We start from the raw sequence: 20,796 nt of genomic DNA on the forward strand, positions 1-20,796 counted from the left end.
ACCGTCAATTGTACTTGGTGTCAATTGGAAAGCAAATGATATCATTGCTTCAGATTGCATTGTAAATCGGATGATTATAAAACGCTAGAGGAATATTTGAGTGGTTCCGACAACGTCGACTCGTAAGAAAGTTTCTTAGGCAATTTTACAACAAGGTAATTGTTTGTTTGAAGCCACCGGCAGCAACAATGACGTCTCAGGCGTACAAATACATTCATGTTACTTACAATCGACAGAAGTCAATGAAGAAACTTCATTTTGAGCACGCTTAACCTTAGAAAGCATAGGACAAAGAATTATGAATATGCTTCAAAATCCTCACACGGTAAATACCGTCAATTGTACTTGGTGTCAATTGGAAAGCAAATGATATCATTGCTTCAGATTGCATTGTAAATCGGATGATTATAAAACGCCGGAGAAATGTTTGAGTGGTTCGGACAACGTCGAACAGTAAGAAAGTTTCTTAGGCAATTTTACAACGAGGTATTGTTTGTTTGAAGCCACCGGCAGCAACAATGACCTCTCAGGCATACAAATACATTCATGTTACTTACAATAGACAGAAGTCAATAAAGAAACTTCATTTTGAGCACGCTTAACCTTAGAAAGCATAGGACAAAGAATTATGAATATGCTTCAAAATCCTCACACGGTAAATACCGTCAATTGTACTTGGTGTCAATTGGAAAGCAAATGATATCATTGCTTCAGATTGCATTGTAAATCGGATGATTATAAAACGCTAGAGGAATATTTGAGTGGTTCCGACAACGTCGACTCGTAAGAAAGTTTCTTAGGCAATTTTACAACAAGGTAATTGTTTGTTTGAAGCCACCGGCAGCAACAATGACGTCTCAGGCGTACAAATACATTCATGTTACTTACAATCGACAGAAGTCAATGAAGAAACTTCATTTTGAGCACGCTTAACCTTAGAAAGCATAGGACAAAGAATTATGAATATGCTTCAAAATCCTCACACGGTAAATACCGTCAATTGTACTTGGTGTCAATTGGAAAGCAAATGATATCATTGCTTCAGATTGCATTGTAAATCGGATGATTATGAAACGCCGGAGGAATGTTTGAGTGGTTCGGACAACGTCGAACAGTAAGAAAGTTTCTTAGGCAATTTTACAACGAGGTATTGTTTGTTTGAAGCCACCGGCAGCAACAATGACCTCTCAGGCATACAAATACATTCATGTTACTTACAATCGACAAAAGTCAATAAAGAAACTTCCTTTTGTGCACGCTTAACCTTAGAAAGCATAGGACAAAGAATTATGAATATGCTTCAAAATCCTCACACGGTAAATACCGTCAATTGTACTTGGTGTCAATTGGAAAGCAAATGATATCATTGCTTCAGATTGCATTGTAAATCGGATGATTATAAAACGCTAGAGGAATATTTGAGTGGTTCCGACAACGTCGACTCGTAAGAAAGTTTCTTAGGCAATTTTACAACAAGGTAATTGTTTGTTTGAAGCCACCGGCAGCAACAATGACGTCTCAGGCGTACAAATACATTCATGTTACTTACAATCGACAGAAGTCAATGAAGAAACTTCATTTTGAGCACGCTTAACCTTAGAAAGCATAGGACAAAGAATTATGAATATGCTTCAAAATCCTCACACGGTAAATACCGTCAATTGTACTTGGTGTCAATTGGAAAGCAAATGATATCATTGCTTCAGATTGCATTGTAAATCGGATGATTATGAAACGCCGGAGGAATGTTTGAGTTGTTCGGACAACGTCGAACGGTAAGAAAGTTTCTTAGGCAATTTTACAACAAGGTAATTGTTTGTTTGAAGCCACCGGCAGCAACAATGACGTCTCAGGCGTACAAATACATTCATGTTACTTACAATCGACAGAAGTCAATGAAGAAACTTCATTTTGAGCACGCTTAACCTTAGAAAGCATAGGACAAAGAATTATGAATATGCTTCAAAATCCTCACACGGTAAATACCGTCAATTGTACTTGGTGTCAATTGGAAAGCAAATGATATCATTGCTTCAGATTGCATTGTAAATCGGATGATTATGAAACGCCGGAGGAATGTTTGAGTGGTTCGGACAACGTCGAATAGTAAGAAAGTTTCTTAGGCAATTTTACAACGAGGTATTGTTTGTTTGAAGCCACCGGCAGCAACAATGACCTCTCAGGCATACAAATACATTCATGTTAATTACAATCGACAAAAGTCAATAAAGAAACTTCCTTTTGTGCACGCTTAACCTTAGAAAGCATAGGACAAAGAATTATGAATATGCTTCAAAATCCTCACACGGTAAATACCGTCAATTGTACTTGGTGTCAATTGGAAAGCAAATGATATCATTGCTTCAGATTGCATTGTAAATCGGATGATTATAAAACGCTAGAGGAATATTTGAGTGGTTCCGACAACGTCGACTCGTAAGAAAGTTTCTTAGGCAATTTTACAACAAGGTAATTGTTTGTTTGAAGCCACCGGCAGCAACAATGACGTCTCAGGCGTACAAATACATTCATGTTACTTACAATCGACAGAAGTCAATGAAGAAACTTTATTTTGAGCACGCTTAACCTTAGAAAGCATAGGAAAAAGAATTATGAATATGCTTCAAAATCCTCACACGGTAAACACCGTCAATTGTACCTGGTGTCAATTGCAAAGCAGATGATATCTTTGCTTAAGATTGCATTGTAAATAATTCTCGACGCTAAAAAAATTACGTTCTTAGATGAAATGTCTACTTCCAAAACTGGGAAGTAAATGATATCTATGCTTCAGACTGTACTGTAAATAATTTCCGACGCTAAAAAATTGCTCAGTGATCAAAGAGAAAACAAAATTCAACAACTGACAAGAGTACGCTAAGCAAATTAATTAAAAATATAGGATGTAATGAAGCAGTATTGATTCTTTATCGTGCCGTATTGACACAGCGGAGGGACATATTATGTACATGTGAAGTAGGGTGCAACCTGACGTCTAAGACTCCCGAATGGGGGTACGCGTCGACAAGCCGAAGAGATGGTGGAAAATTCACCTTCGTCTAAGGCAGTATAGTATCGGCTCGGTCATCGAAGTTTCTTTCGTCGATGAAATGGTATTTGTTTGTATTGTTTAGAACAAAAATACCAGTTTTGAAAACTTTTTAATATCGGATGATTATAAAACCCCGGAGGAATGTTTGAGTGGTTCGGACAACGTCGACACGTAAGAAAGTTTCTTAGGCAATTTTACAACGAGGTATTGTTTGTTTGAAGCCACCGGCAGCAACAATGACCTCTCAGGCATACAAATACATTCACGTTACTTACAATGGACAGAAGTCAATAAAGGACAAAGAATTATGAATATGCTTTAAAATCCTCACACAGTAAATACCTTTAATTGTACATGGTGTCAATTGGAAAGCAAATGATATCATTGCTTCAGATTGCATTGTAAATTGGATAATAATAAAACGTTAGAGGAATATTTGAGTGGTTCAGACCACGTCGACTCGTAAGAAAGTTTCTTAGGCAATTTTACAACGAGGTATTGTTTGTTTGAAGCCACCGGCAGCAACAATGACCTCTCAGGCATACAAATACATTCATGTTACTTACAATAGACAGAAGTCAATAAAGAAACTTCATTTTGAGCACGCTTAACCTTAGAAAGCATAGGACAAAGAATTATGAATATGCTTCAAAATCCTCACACGGTAAATACCGTCAATTGTACTTGGTGTCAATTGGAAAGCAAATGATATCATTGCTTCAGATTGCATTGTAAATCGGATGATTATAAAACGCCGGAGAAATGTTTGAGTGGTTCGGACAACGTCGAACAGTAAGAAAGTTTCTTAGGCAATTTTACAACGAGGTATTGTTTGTTTGAAGCCACCGGCAGCAACAATGACCTCTCAGGCATACAAATACATTCATGTTACTTACAATCGACAAAAGTCAATAAAGAAACTTCCTTTTGTGCACGCTTAACCTTAGAAAGCATAGGACAAAGAATTATGAATATGCTTCAAAATCCTCACACGGTAAATACCGTCAATTGTACTTGGTGTCAATTGGAAAGCAAATGACATCATTGCTTCAGATTGCATTGTAAATCGGATGATTATAAAACGCTAGAGGAATATTTGAGTGGTTCCGACAACGTCGACTCGTAAGAAAGTTTCTTAGGCAATTTTACAACAAGGTAATTGTTTGTTTGAAGCCACCGGCAGCAACAATGACGTCTCAGGCGTACAAATACATTCATGTTACTTACAATCGACAGAAGTCAATGAAGAAACTTTATTTTGAGCACGCTTAACCTTAGAAAGCATAGGAAAAAGAATTATGAATATGCTTCAAAATCCTCACACGGTAAACACCGTCAATTGTACCTGGTGTCAATTGCAAAGCAGATGATATCTTTGCTTAAGATTGCATTGTAAATAATTCTCGACGCTAAAAAAATTACGTTCTTAGATGAAATGTCTACTTCCAAAACTGGGAAGTAAATGATATCTATGCTTCAGACTGTACTGTAAATAATTCCCGACGCTAAAAAATTGCTCAGTGATCAAAGAGAAAACAAAATTCAACAACTGACAAGAGTACGCTAAGCAAATTAATTAAAAATATAGGATGTAATGAAGCAGTATTGATTCTTTATCGTGCCGTATTGACACAGCGGAGGGACATATTATGTACATGTGAAGTAGGGTGCAACCTGACGTCTAAGGCTCCCGAATGGGGGTACGCGTCGACAAGTCGAAGAGATGGTGGAAAATTCACCTTCGTCTAAGGCAGTATAGTATCGGCTCGGTCATCGAAGTTTCTTTCGTCGATGAAATGGTATTTGTTTGTATTGTTTAGAACAAAAATACCAGTTTTGAAAACTTTTTAATATCGGATGATTATAAAACCCCGGAGGAATGTTTGAGTGGTTCGGACAACGTCGACTCGTAAGAAAGTTTCTTAGGCAATTTTACAACGAGGTATTGTTTGTTTGAAGCCACCGGCAGCAACAATGACCTCTCAGGCATACAAATACATTCATGTTACTTACAATAGACAGAAGTCAATAAAGAAACTTCATTTTGAGCACGCTTAACCTTAGAAAGCATAGGACAAAGAATTATGAATATGCTTCAAAATCCTCACACGGTAAATACCGTCAATTGTACTTGGTGTCAATTGGAAAGCAAATGATATCATTGCTTCAGATTGCATTGTAAATCGGATGATTATAAAACGCTAGAGGAATATTTGAGTGGTTCCGACAACGTCGACTCGTAAGAAAGTTTCTTAGGCAATTTTACAACAAGGTAATTGTTTGTTTGAAGCCACCGGCAGTAACAATGACGTCTCAGGCGTACAAATACATTCATGTTACTTACAATCGACAGAAGTCAATGAAGAAACTTCATTTTGAGCACGCTTAACCTTAGAAAGCATAGGACAAAGAATTATGAATATGCTTCAAAATCCTCACACGGTAAATACCGTCAATTGTACTTGGTGTCAATTGGAAAGCAAATGATATCATTGCTTCAGATTGCATTGTAAATCGGATGATTATAAAACGCTAGAGGAATATTTGAGTGGTTCCGACAACGTCGACTCGTAAGAAAGTTTCTTAGGCAATTTTACAACAAGGTAATTGTTTGTTTGAAGCCACCCGCAGCAACAATGACGTCTCAGGCGTACAAATACATTCATGTTACTTACAATCGACAGAAGTCAATGAAGAAACTTCATTTTGAGCACGCTTAACCTTAGAAAGCATAGGACAAAGAATTATGAATATGCTTCAAAATCCTCACACGGTAAATACCGTCAATTGTACTTGGTGTCAATTGGAAAGCAAATGATATCATTGCTTCAGATTGCATTGTAAATCGGATGATTATGAAACGCCGGAGGAATGTTTGAGTGGTTCGGACAACGTCGAACAGTAAGAAAGTTTCTTAGGCAATTTTACAACGAGGTATTGTTTGTTTGAAGCCACCGGCAGCAACAATGACCTCTCAGGCATACAAATACATTCATGTTACTTACAATCGACAAAAGTCAATAAAGAAACTTCCTTTTGTGCACGCTTAACCTTAGAAAGCATAGGACAAAGAATTATGAATATGCTTCAAAATCCTCACACGGTAAATACCGTCAATTGTACTTGGTGTCAATTGGAAAGCAAATGATATCATTGCTTCAGATTGCATTGTAAATCGGATGATTATAAAACGCTAGAGGAATATTTGAGTGGTTCCGACAACGTCGACTCGTAAGAAAGTTTCTTAGGCAATTTTACAACAAGGTAATTGTTTGTTTGAAGCCACCGGCAGTAACAATGACGTCTCAGGCGTACAAATACATTCATGTTACTTACAATCGACAGAAGTCAATGAAGAAACTTCATTTTGAGCACGCTTAACCTTAGAAAGCATAGGACAAAGAATTATGAATATGCTTCAAAATCCTCACACGGTAAATACCGTCAATTGTACTTGGTGTCAATTGGAAAGCAAATGATATCATTGCTTCAGATTGCATTGTAAATCGGATGATTATGAAACGCCGGAGGAATGTTTGAGTGGTTCGGACAACGTCGAACAGTAAGAAAGTTTCTTAGGCAATTTTACAACGAGGTAATTGTTTGTTTGAAGCCACCGGCAGCAACAATGACCTCTCAGGCATACAAATACATTCATGTTACTTACAATCGACAGAAGTCAATAAAGAAACTTCCTTTTGAGCACGCTTAACCTTAGAAAGCATAGGACAAAGAATTATGAATATGCCTCAAAATCCTCACACGGTAAATACCGTCAATTGTACTTGGTGTCAATTGGAAAGCAAATGATATCATTGCTTCAGATTGCATTGTAAATCGGATGATTATAAAACGCTAGAGGAATATTTGAATGGTTCCGACAACGTCGACTCGTAAGAAAGTTTCTTAGGCAATTTTACAACAAGGTAATTGTTTGTTTGAAGCCACCGGCAGCAACAATGACGTCTCAGGCGTACAAATACATTCATGTTACTTACAATCGACAGAAGTCAATGAAGAAACTTCATTTTGAGCACGCTTAACCTTAGAAAGCATAGGACAAAGAATTATGAATATGCTTCAAAATCCTCACACGGTAAATACCGTCAATTGTACTTGGTGTCAATTGGAAAGCAAATGATATCTTTGCTTAAGATTGCATTGTAAATAATTCTCGACGCTAAAAAAATTACGTTCTTAGATGAAATGTCTACTTCCAAAACTGGGAAGTAAATGATATCTATGCTTCAGACTGTACTGTAAATAATTCCCGACGCTAAAAAATTGCTCAGTGATCAAAGAGAAAACAAAATTCAACAACTGACAAGAGTACGCTAAGCAAATTAATTAAAAATATAGGATGTAATGAAGCAGTATTGATTCTTTATCGTGCCGTATTGACACAGCGGAGGGACATATTATGTACATGTGAAGTAGGGTGCAACCTGACGTCTAAGGCTCCCGAATGGGGGTACGCGTCGACAAGTCGAAGAGATGGTGGAAAATTCACCTTCGTCTAAGGCAGTATAGTATCGGCTCGGTCATCGAAGTTTCTTTCGTCGATGAAATGGTATTTGTTTGTATTGTTTAGAACAAAAATACCAGTTTTGAAAACTTTTTAATATCGGATGATTATAAAACCCCGGAGGAATGTTTGAGTGGTTCGGACAACGTCGACTCGTAAGAAAGTTTCTTAGGCAATTTTACAACGAGGTATTGTTTGTTTGAAGCCACCGGCAGCAACAATGACCTCTCAGGCATACAAATACATTCATGTTACTTACAATAGACAGAAGTCAATAAAGAAACTTCATTTTGAGCACGCTTAACCTTAGAAAGCATAGGACAAAGAATTATGAATATGCTTCAAAATCCTCACACGGTAAATACCGTCAATTGTACTTGGTGTCAATTGGAAAGCAAATGATATCATTGCTTCAGATTGCATTGTAAATCGGATGATTATAAAACGCTAGAGGAATATTTGAGTGGTTCCGACAACGTCGACTCGTAAGAAAGTTTCTTAGGCAATTTTACAACAAGGTAATTGTTTGTTTGAAGCCACCGGCAGCAACAATGACGTCTCAGGCGTACAAATACATTCATGTTACTTACAATCGACAGAAGTCAATGAAGAAACTTCATTTTGAGCACGCTTAACCTTAGAAAGCATAGGACAAAGAATTATGAATATGCTTCAAAATCCTCACACGGTAAATACCGTCAATTGTACTTGGTGTCAATTGGAAAGCAAATGATATCATTGCTTCAGATTGCATTGTAAATCGGATGATTATGAAACGCCGGAGGAATGTTTGAGTGGTTCGGACAACGTCGAACAGTAAGAAAGTTTCTTAGGCAATTTTACAACGAGGTATTGTTTGTTTGAAGCCACCGGCAGCAACAATGACCTCTCAGGCATACAAATACATTCATGTTACTTACAATCGACTAAAGTCAATAAAGAAACTTCCTTTTGTGCACGCTTAACCTTAGAAAGCATAGGACAAAGAATTATGAATATGCTTCAAAATCCTCACACGGTAAATACCGTCAATTGTACTTGGTGTCAATTGGAAAGCAAATGATATCATTGCTTCAGATTGCATTGTAAATCGGATGATTATAAAACGCTAGAGGAATATTTGAGTGGTTCCGACAACGTCGACTCGTAAGAAAGTTTCTTAGGCAATTTTACAACAAGGTAATTGTTTGTTTGAAGCCACCGGCAGCAACAATGACGTCTCAGGCGTACAAATACATTCATGTTACTTACAATCGACAGAAGTCAATGAAGAAACTTCCTTTTGTGCACGCTTAACTTAGAAAGCATAGGACAAAGAATTATGAATATGCTTCAAAATCCTCACACGGTAAATACCGTCAATTGTACTTGGTGTCAATTGGAAAGCAAATGATATCATTGCTTCAGATTGCATTGTAAATCGGATGATTATAAAACGCTAGAGGAATATTTGAGTGGTTCCGACAACGTCGACTCGTAAGAAAGTTTCTTAGGCAATTTTACAACAAGGTAATTGTTTGTTTGAAGCCACCGGCAGCAACAATGACGTCTCAGGCGTACAAATACATTCATGTTACTTACAATCGACAGAAGTCAATGAAGAAACTTTATTTTGAGCACGCTTAACCTTAGAAAGCATAGGAAAAAGAATTATGAATATGCTTCAAAATCCTCACACGGTAAACACCGTCAATTGTACCTGGTGTCAATTGCAAAGCAGATGATATCTTTGCTTAAGATTGCATTGTAAATAATTCTCGACGCTAAAAAAATTACGTTCTTAGATGAAATGTCTACTTCCAAAACTGGGAAGTAAATGATATCTATGCTTCAGACTGTACTGTAAATAATTCCCGACGCTAAAAAATTGCTCAGTGATCAAAGAGAAAACAAAATTCAACAACTGACAAGAGTACGCTAAGCAAATTAATTAAAAATATAGGATGTAATGAAGCAGTATTGATTCTTTATCGTGCCGTATTGACACAGCGGAGGGACATATTATGTACATGTGAAGTAGGGTGCAACCTGACGTCTAAGGCTCCCGAATGGGGGTACGCGTCGACAAGTCGAAGAGATGGTGGAAAATTCACCTTCGTCTAAGGCAGTATAGTATCGGCTCGGTCATCGAAGTTTCTTTCGTCGATGAAATGGTATTTGTTTGTATTGTTTAGAACAAAAATACCAGTTTTGAAAACTTTTTAATATCGGATGATTATAAAACCCCGGAGGAATGTTTGAGTGGTTCGGACAACGTCGACTCGTAAGAAAGTTTCTTAGGCAATTTTACAACGAGGTATTGTTTGTTTGAAGCCACCGGCAGCAACACTGACCTCTCAGGCATACAAATACATTCATGTTACTTACAATAGACAGAAGTCAATAAAGAAACTTCATTTTGAGCACGCTTAACCTTAGAAAGCATAGGACAAAGAATTATGAATATGCTTCAAAATCCTCACACGGTAAATACCGTCAATTGTACTTGGTGTCAATTGGAAAGCAAATGATATCATTGCTTCAGATTGCATTGTAAATCGGATGATTATAAAACGCTAGAGGAATATTTGAGTGGTTCCGACAACGTCGACTCGTAAGAAAGTTTCTTAGGCAATTTTACAACAAGGTAATTGTTTGTTTGAAGCCACCGGCAGCAACAATGACGTCTCAGGCGTACAAATACATTCATGTTACTTACAATCGACAGAAGTCAATGAAGAAACTTCATTTTGAGCACGCTTAACCTTAGAAAGCATAGGACAAAGAATTATGAATATGCTTCAAAATCCTCACACGGTAAATACCGTCAATTGTACTTGGTGTCAATTGGAAAGCAAATGATATCATTGCTTCAGATTGCATTGTAAATCGGATGATTATGAAACGCCGGAGGAATGTTTGAGTGGTTCGGACAACGTCGAACGGTAAGAAAGTTTCTTAGGCAATTTTACAACGAGGTAATTTTTTGTTTGAAGCCACCGGCAGCAACAATGACCTCTCAGGCATACAAATACATTCATGTTACTTACAATCGACAGAAGTCAATAAAGAAACTTCCTTTTGAGCACGCTTAACATTAGAAAGCATAGGACAAAGAATTATGAATATGCTTCAAAATCCTCACACGGTAAATACCGTCAATTGTACTTGGTGTCAATTGGAAAGCAAATGATATCGTTGCTTCAGATTGCATTGTAAATCGGATGATTATAAAACGCTAGAGGAATATTTGAATGGTTCCGACAACGTCGACTCGTAAGAAAGTTTCTTAGGCAATTTTACAACAAGGTAATTGTTTGTTTGAAGCCACCGGCAGCAACAATGACGTCTCAGGCGTACAAATACATTCATGTTACTTACAATCGACAGAAGTCAATGAAGAAACTTCATTTTGAGCACGCTTAACCTTAGAAAGCATAGGACAAAGAATTATGAATATGCTTCAAAATCCTCACACGGTAAATACCGTCAATTGTACTTGGTGTCAATTGGAAAGCAAATGATATCATTGCTTCAGATTGCATTGTAAATCGGATGATTATAAAACGCTAGAGGAATATTTGAGTGGTTCCGACAACGTCGACTCGTAAAAAAGTTTCTTAGGCAATTTTTCAACAAGGTAATTGTTTGTTTGAAGCCACCCGCAGCAACAATGACGTCTCAGGCGTACAAATACATTCATGTTACTTACAATCGACAGAAGTCAATGAAGAAACTTCATTTTGAGCACGCTTAACCTTAGAAAGCATAGGACAAAGAATTATGAATATGCTTCAAAATCCTCACACGGTAAATACCGTCAATTGTACTTGGTGTCAATTGGAAAGCAAATGATATCATTGCTTCAGATTGCATTGTAAATCGGATGATTATGAAACGCCGGAGGAATGTTTGAGTGGTTCGGACAACGTCGAACAGTAAGAAAGTTTCTTAGGCAATTTTACAACGAGGTATTGTTTGTTTGAAGCCACCGGCAGCAACAATGACCTCTCAGGCATACAAATACATTCATGTTACTTACAATCGACAAAAGTCAATAAAGAAACTTCCTTTTGTGCACGCTTAACCTTAGAAAGCATAGGACAAAGAATTATGAATATGCTTCAAAATCCTCACACGGTAAATACCGTCAATTGTACTTGGTGTCAATTGGAAAGCAAATGATATCATTGCTTCAGATTGCATTGTAAATCGGATGATTATAAAACGCTAGAGGAATATTTGAGTGGTTCCGACAACGTCGACTCGTAAGAAAGTTTCTTAGGCAATTTTACAACAAGGTAATTGTTTGTTTGAAGCCACCGGCAGTAACAATGACGTCTCAGGCGTACAAATACATTCATGTTACTTACAATCGACAGAAGTCAATGAAGAAACTTCATTTTGAGCACGCTTAACCTTAGAAAGCATAGGACAAAGAATTATGAATATGCTTCAAAATCCTCACACGGTAAATACCGTCAATTGTACTTGGTGTCAATTGGAAAGCAAATGATATCATTGCTTCAGATTGCATTGTAAATCGGATGATTATGAAACGCCGGAGGAATGTTTGAGTGGTTCGGACAACGTCGAACAGTAAGAAAGTTTCTTAGGCAATTTTACAACGAGGTAATTGTTTGTTTGAAGCCACCGGCAGCAACAATGACCTCTCAGGCATACAAATACATTCATGTTACTTACAATCGACAGAAGTCAATAAAGAAACTTCCTTTTGAGCACGCTTAACCTTAGAAAGCATAGGACAAAGAATTATGAATATGCCTCAAAATCCTCACACGGTAAATACCGTCAATTGTACTTGGTGTCAATTGGAAAGCAAATGATATCATTGCTTCAGATTGCATTGTAAATCGGATGATTATAAAACGCTAGAGGAATATTTGAATGGTTCCGACAACGTCGACTCGTAAGAAAGTTTCTTAGGCAATTTTACAACAAGGTAATTGTTTGTTTGAAGCCACCGGCAGCAACAATGACGTCTCAGGCGTACAAATACATTCATGTTACTTACAATCGACAGAAGTCAATGAAGAAACTTCATTTTGAGCACGCTTAACCTTAGAAAGCATAGGACAAAGAATTATGAATATGCTTCAAAATCCTCACACGGTAAATACCGTCAATTGTACTTGGTGTCAATTGGAAAGCAAATGATATCATTGCTTCAGATTGCATTGTAAATCGGATGATTATGAAACGCCGGAGGAATGTTTGAGTGGTTCGGACAACGTCGAACAGTAAGAAAGTTTCTTAGGCAATTTTACAACGAGGTAATTGTTTGTTTGAAGCCACCGGCAGCAACAATGACCTCTCAGGCATACAAATACATTCATGTTACTTACAATCGACAGAAGTCAATAAAGAAACTTCCTTTTGAGCACGCTTAACCTTAGAAAGCATAGGACAAAGAATTATGAATATGCCTCAAAATCCTCACACGGTAAATACCGTCAATTGTACTTGGTGTCAATTGGAAAGCAAATGATATCATTGCTTCAGATTGCATTGTAAATCGGATGATTATAAAACGCTAGAGGAATATTTGAATGGTTCCGACAACGTCGACTCGTAAGAAAGTTTCTTAGGCAATTTTACAACAAGGTAATTGTTTGTTTGAAGCCACCGGCAGCAACAATGACGTCTCAGGCGTACAAATACATTCATGTTACTTACAATCGACAGAAGTCAATGAAGAAACTTCATTTTGAGCACGCTTAACCTTAGAAAGCATAGGACAAAGAATTATGAATATGCTTCAAAATCCTCACACGGTAAATACCGTCAATTGTACTTGGTGTCAATTGGAAAGCAAATGATATCTTTGCTTAAGATTGCATTGTAAATAATTCTCGACGCTAAAAAAATTACGTTCTTAGATGAAATGTCTACTTCCAAAACTGGGAAGTAAATGATATCTATGCTTCAGACTGTACTGTAAATAATTCCCGACGCTAAAAAATTGCTCAGTGATCAAAGAGAAAACAAAATTCAACAACTGACAAGAGTACGCTAAGCAAATTAATTAAAAATATAGGATGTAATGAAGCAGTATTGATTCTTTATCGTGCCGTATTGACACAGCGGAGGGACATATTATGTACATGTGAAGTAGGGTGCAACCTGACGTCTAAGGCTCCCGAATGGGGGTACGCGTCGACAAGTCGAAGAGATGGTGGAAAATTCACCTTCGTCTAAGGCAGTATAGTATCGGCTCGGTCATCGAAGTTTCTTTCGTCGATGAAATGGTATTTGTTTGTATTGTTTAGAACAAAAATACCAGTTTTGAAAACTTTTTAATATCGGATGATTATAAAACCCCGGAGGAATGTTTGAGTGGTTCGGACAACGTCGACTCGTAAGAAAGTTTCTTAGGCAATTTTACAACGAGGTATTGTTTGTTTGAAGCCACCGGCAGCAACAATGACCTCTCAGGCATACAAATACATTCATGTTACTTACAATAGACAGAAGTCAATAAAGAAACTTCATTTTGAGCACGCTTAACCTTAGAAAGCATAGGACAAAGAATTATGAATATGCTTCAAAATCCTCACACGGTAAATACCGTCAATTGTACTTGGTGTCAATTGGAAAGCAAATGATATCATTGCTTCAGATTGCATTGTAAATCGGATGATTATAAAACGCTAGAGGAATATTTGAGTGGTTCCGACAACGTCGACTCGTAAGAAAGTTTCTTAGGCAATTTTACAACAAGGTAATTGTTTGTTTGAAGCCACCGGCAGCAACAATGACGTCTCAGGCGTACAAATACATTCATGTTACTTACAATCGACAGAAGTCAATGAAGAAACTTCATTTTGAGCACGCTTAACCTTAGAAAGCATAGGACAAAGAATTATGAATATGCTTCAAAATCCTCACACGGTAAATACCGTCAATTGTACTTGGTGTCAATTGGAAAGCAAATGATATCATTGCTTCAGATTGCATTGTAAATCGGATGATTATGAAACGCCGGAGGAATGTTTGAGTGGTTCGGACAACGTCGAACAGTAAGAAAGTTTCTTAGGCAATTTTACAACGAGGTATTGTTTGTTTGAAGCCACCGGCAGCAACAATGACCTCTCAGGCATACAAATACATTCATGTTACTTACAATCGACTAAAGTCAATAAAGAAACTTCCTTTTGTGCACGCTTAACCTTAGAAAGCATAGGACAAAGAATTATGAATATGCTTCAAAATCCTCACACGGTAAATACCGTCAATTGTACTTGGTGTCAATTGGAAAGCAAATGATATCATTGCTTCAGATTGCATTGTAAATCGGATGATTATAAAACGCTAGAGGAATATTTGAGTGGTTCCGACAACGTCGACTCGTAAGAAAGTTTCTTAGGCAATTTTACAACAAGGTAATTGTTTGTTTGAAGCCACCGGCAGCAACAATGACGTCTCAGGCGTACAAATACATTCATGTTACTTACAATCGACAGAAGTCAATGAAGAAACTTCCTTTTGTGCACGCTTAACTTAGAAAGCATAGGACAAAGAATTATGAATATGCTTCAAAATCCTCACACGGTAAATACCGTCAATTGTACTTGGTGTCAATTGGAAAGCAAATGATATCATTGCTTCAGATTGCATTGTAAATCGGATGATTATAAAACGCTAGAGGAATATTTGAGTGGTTCCGACAACGTCGACTCGTAAGAAAGTTTCTTAGGCAATTTTACAACAAGGTAATTGTTTGTTTGAAGCCACCGGCAGCAACAATGACGTCTCAGGCGTACAAATACATTCATGTTACTTACAATCGACAGAAGTCAATGAAGAAACTTTATTTTGAGCACGCTTAACCTTAGAAAGCATAGGAAAAAGAATTATGAATATGCTTCAAAATCCTCACACGGTAAACACCGTCAATTGTACCTGGTGTCAATTGCAAAGCAGATGATATCTTTGCTTAAGATTGCATTGTAAATAATTCTCGACGCTAAAAAAATTACGTTCTTAGATGAAATGTCTACTTCCAAAACTGGGAAGTAAATGATATCTATGCTTCAGACTGTACTGTAAATAATTCCCGACGCTAAAAAATTGCTCAGTGATCAAAGAGAAAACAAAATTCAACAACTGACAAGAGTACGCTAAGCAAATTAATTAAAAATATAGGATGTAATGAAGCAGTATTGATTCTTTATCGTGCCGTATTGACACAGCGGAGGGACATATTATGTACATGTGAAGTAGGGTGCAACCTGACGTCTAAGGCTCCCGAATGGGGGTACGCGTCGACAAGTCGAAGAGATGGTGGAAAATTCACCTTCGTCTAAGGCAGTATAGTATCGGCTCGGTCATCGAAGTTTCTTTCGTCGATGAAATGGTATTTGTTTGTATTGTTTAGAACAAAAATACCAGTTTTGAAAACTTTTTAATATCGGATGATTATAAAACCCCGGAGGAATGTTTGAGTGGTTCGGACAACGTCGACTCGTAAGAAAGTTTCTTAGGCAATTTTACAACGAGGTATTGTTTGTTTGAAGCCACCGGCAGCAACACTGACCTCTCAGGCATACAAATACATTCATGTTACTTACAATAGACAGAAGTCAATAAAGAAACTTCATTTTGAGCACGCTTAACCTTAGAAAGCATAGGACAAAGAATTATGAATATGCTTCAAAATCCTCACACGGTAAATACCGTCAATTGTACTTGGTGTCAATTGGAAAGCAAATGATATCATTGCTTCAGATTGCATTGTAAATCGGATGATTATAAAACGCTAGAGGAATATTTGAGTGGTTCCGACAACGTCGACTCGTAAGAAAGTTTCTTAGGCAATTTTACAACAAGGTAATTGTTTGTTTGAAGCCACCGGCAGCAACAATGACGTCTCAGGCGTACAAATACATTCATGTTACTTACAATCGACAGAAGTCAATGAAGAAACTTCATTTTGAGCACGCTTAACCTTAGAAAGCATAGGACAAAGAATTATGAATATGCTTCAAAATCCTCACACGGTAAATACCGTCAATTGTACTTGGTGTCAATTGGAAAGCAAATGATATCATTGCTTCAGATTGCATTGTAAATCGGATGATTATGAAACGCCGGAGGAATGTTTGAGTGGTTCGGACAACGTCGAACAGTAAGAAAGTTTCTTAGGCAATTTTACAACGAGGTATTGTTTGTTTGAAGCCACCGGCAGCAACAATGACCTCTCAGGCATACAAATACATTCATGTTACTTACAATCGACAAAAGTCAATAAAGAAACTTCCTTTTGTGCACGCTTAACCTTAGAAAGCATAGGACAAAGAATTATGAATATGCTTCAAAATCCTCACACGGTAAATACCGTCAATTGTACTTGGTGTCAATTGGAAAGCAAATGATATCATTGCTTCAGATTGCATTGTAAATCGGATGATTATAAAACGCTAGAGGAATATTTGAGTGGTTCCGACAACGTCGACTCGTAAGAAAGTTTCTTAGGCAATTTTACAACAAGGTAATTGTTTGTTTGAAGCCACCGGCAGCAACAATGACGTCTCAGGCGTACAAATACATTCATGTTACTTACAATCGACAGAAGTCAATGAAGAAACTTCATTTTGAGCACGCTTAACCTTAGAAAGCATAGGACAAAGAATTATGAATATGCTTCAAAATCCTCACACGGTAAATACCGTCAATTGTACTTGGTGTCAATTGGAAAGCAAATGATATCATTGCTTCAGATTGCATTGTAAATCGGATGATTATGAAACGCCGGAGGAATGTTTGAGTGGTTCGGACAACGTCGAACAGTAAGAAAGTTTCTTAGGCAATTTTACAACGAGGTATTGTTTGTTTGAAGCCACCGGCAGCAACAATGACCTCTCAGGCATACAAATACATTCATGTTACTTACAATCGACAAAAGTCAATAAAGAAACTTCCTTTTGTGCACGCTTAACCTTAGAAAGCATAGGACAAAGAATTATGAATATGCTTCAAAATCCTCACACGGTAAATACCGTCAATTGTACTTGGTGTCAATTGGAAAGCAAATGATATCATTGCTTCAGATTGCATTGTAAATCGGATGATTATAAAACGCTAGAGGAATATTTGAGTGGTTCCGACAACGTCGACTCGTAAGAAAGTTTCTTAGGCAATTTTACAACAAGGTAATTGTTTGTTTGAAGCCACCGGCAGCAACAATGACGTCTCAGGCGTACAAATACATTCATGTTACTTACAATCGACAGAAGTCAATGAAGAAACTTCATTTTGAGCACGCTTAACCTTAGAAAGCATAGGACAAAGAATTATGAATATGCTTCAAAATCCTCACACGGTAAATACCGTCAATTGTACTTGGTGTCAATTGGAAAGCAAATGATATCATTGCTTCAGATTGCATTGTAAATCGGATGATTATGAAACGCCGGAGGAATGTTTGAGTGGTTCGGACAACGTCGAATAGTAAGAAAGTTTCTTTGGCAATTTTACAACGAGGTATTGTTTGTTTGAAGCCACCGGCAGCAACAATGACCTCTCAGGCATACAAATACATTCATGTTACTTACAATCGACAAAAGTCAATAAAGAAACTTCCTTTTGTGCACGCTTAACCTTAGAAAGCATAGGAAAAAGAATTATGAATATGCTTCAAAATCCTCACACGGTAAACACCGTCAATTGTACCTGGTGTCAATTGCAAAGCAGATGATATCTTTGCTTAAGATTGCATTGTAAATAATTCTCGACGCTAAAAAAATTACGTTCTTAGATGAAATGTCTACTTCCAAAACTGGGAAGTAAATGATATCTATGCTTCAGACTGTACTGTAAATAATTCCCGACGCTAAAAAATTGCTCAGTGATCAAAGAGAAAACAAAATTCAACAACTGACAAGAGTACGCTAAGCAAATTAATTAAAAATATAGGATGTAATGAAGCAGTATTGATTCTTTATCGTGCCGTATTGACACAGCGGAGGGACATATTATGTACATGTGAAGTAGGTTGCAACCTGACGTCTAAGACTCCCGAATGGGGGTACGCGTCGACAAGCCGAAGAGATGGTGGAAAATTCACCTTCGTCTAAGGCAGTATAGTATCGGCTCGGTCATCGAAGTTTCTTTCGTCGATGAAATGGTATTTGTTTGTATTGTTTAGAACAAAAATACCAGTTTTGAAAACTTTTTAATATCGGATGATTATAAAACCCCGGAGGAATGTTTGAGTGGTTCGGACAACGTCGACACGTAAGAAAGTTTCTTAGGCAATTTTACAACGAGGTATTGTTTGTTTGAAGCCACCGGCAGCAACAATGACCTCTCAGGCATACAAATACATTCATGTTACTTACAATCGACTAAAGTCAATAAAGAAACTTCCTTTTGTGCACGCTTAACCTTAGAAAGCATAGGACAAAGAATTATGAATATGCTTCAAAATCCTCACACGGTAAATACCGTCAATTGTACTTGGTGTCAATTGGAAAGCAAATGATATCATTGCTTCAGATTGCATTGTAAATCGGATGATTATAAAACGCTAGAGGAATATTTGAGTGGTTCCGACAACGTCGACTCGTAAGAAAGTTTCTTAGGCAATTTTACAACAAGGTAATTGTTTGTTTGAAGCCACCGGCAGCAACAATGACGTCTCAGGCGTACAAATACATTCATGTTACTTACAATCGACAGAAGTCAATGAAGAAACTTCCTTTTGTGCACGCTTAACTTAGAAAGCATAGGACAAAGAATTATGAATATGCTTCAAAATCCTCACACGGTAAATACCGTCAATTGTACTTGGTGTCAATTGGAAAGCAAATGATATCATTGCTTCAGATTGCATTGTAAATCGGATGATTATAAAACGCTAGAGGAATATTTGAGTGGTTCCGACAACGTCGACTCGTAAGAAAGTTTCTTAGGCAATTTTACAACAAGGTAATTGTTTGTTTGAAGCCACCGGCAGCAACAATGACGTCTCAGGCGTACAAATACATTCATGTTACTTACAATCGACAGAAGTCAATGAAGAAACTTTATTTTGAGCACGCTTAACCTTAGAAAGCATAGGAAAAAGAATTATGAATATGCTTCAAAATCCTCACACGGTAAACACCGTCAATTGTACCTGGTGTCAATTGCAAAGCAGATGATATCTTTGCTTAAGATTGCATTGTAAATAATTCTCGACGCTAAAAAAATTACGTTCTTAGATGAAATGTCTACTTCCAAAACTGGGAAGTAAATGATATCTATGCTTCAGACTGTACTGTAAATAATTCCCGACGCTAAAAAATTGCTCAGTGATCAAAGAGAAAACAAAATTCAACAACTGACAAGAGTACGCTAAGCAAATTAATTAAAAATATAGGATGTAATGAAGCAGTATTGATTCTTTATCGTGCCGTATTGACACAGCGGAGGGACATATTATGTACATGTGAAGTAGGGTGCAACCTGACGTCTAAGGCTCCCGAATGGGGGTACGCGTCGACAAGTCGAAGAGATGGTTGAAAATTCACCTTCGTCTAAGGCAGTATAGTATCGGCTCGGTCATCGAAGTTTCTTTCGTCGATGAAATGGTATTTGTTTGTATTGTTTAGAACAAAAATACCAGTTTTGAAAACTTTTTAATATCGGATGATTATAAAACCCCGGAGGAATGTTTGAGTGGTTCGGACAACGTCGACTCGTAAGAAAGTTTCTTAGGCAATTTTACAACGAGGTATTGTTTGTTTGAAGCCACCGGCAGCAACACTGACCTCTCAGGCATACAAATACATTCATGTTACTTACAATAGACAGAAGTCAATAAAGAAACTTCATTTTGAGCACGCTTAACCTTAGAAAGCATAGGACAAAGAATTATGAATATGCTTCAAAATCCTCACACGGTAAATACCGTCAATTGTACTTGGTGTCAATTGGAAAGCAAATGATATCATTGCTTCAGATTGCATTGTAAATCGGATGATTATAAAACGCTAGAGGAATATTTGAGTGGTTCCGACAACGTCGACTCGTAAGAAAGTTTCTTAGGCAATTTTACAACAAGGTAATTGTTTGTTTGAAGCCACCGGCAGCAACAATGACGTCTCAGGCGTACAAATACATTCATGTTACTTACAATCGACAGAAGTCAATGAAGAAACTTCATTTTGAGCACGCTTAACATTAGAAAGCATAGGACAAAGAATTATGAATATGCTTCAAAATCCTCACACGGTAA

General features: G+C 37.3%; 1 long non-coding RNA gene across 1 annotated transcript; it reads left to right on the forward strand.

Annotated features, from left to right (window-relative positions):
- Positions 1 to 2,087: 2,087 nt before the first annotated feature.
- Positions 2,088 to 6,735, forward strand: LOC148234649 (uncharacterized). The gene is made up of 3 exons (XR_015809586.1): positions 2,088 to 2,139; positions 3,257 to 3,547; positions 6,648 to 6,735. It is a non-coding gene; the product is annotated as an uncharacterized LOC148234649 (long non-coding RNA).
- Positions 6,736 to 20,796: the final 14,061 nt, after the last annotated feature.

This window comes from Plectrocnemia conspersa, unplaced genomic scaffold (assembly GCF_051122295.1).
Source record: "Plectrocnemia conspersa isolate PC_06_02 unplaced genomic scaffold, ASM5112229v1 ptg000005l, whole genome shotgun sequence".
In the NCBI taxonomy this organism is placed as follows: domain Eukaryota; kingdom Metazoa; phylum Arthropoda; class Insecta; order Trichoptera; family Polycentropodidae; genus Plectrocnemia; species Plectrocnemia conspersa.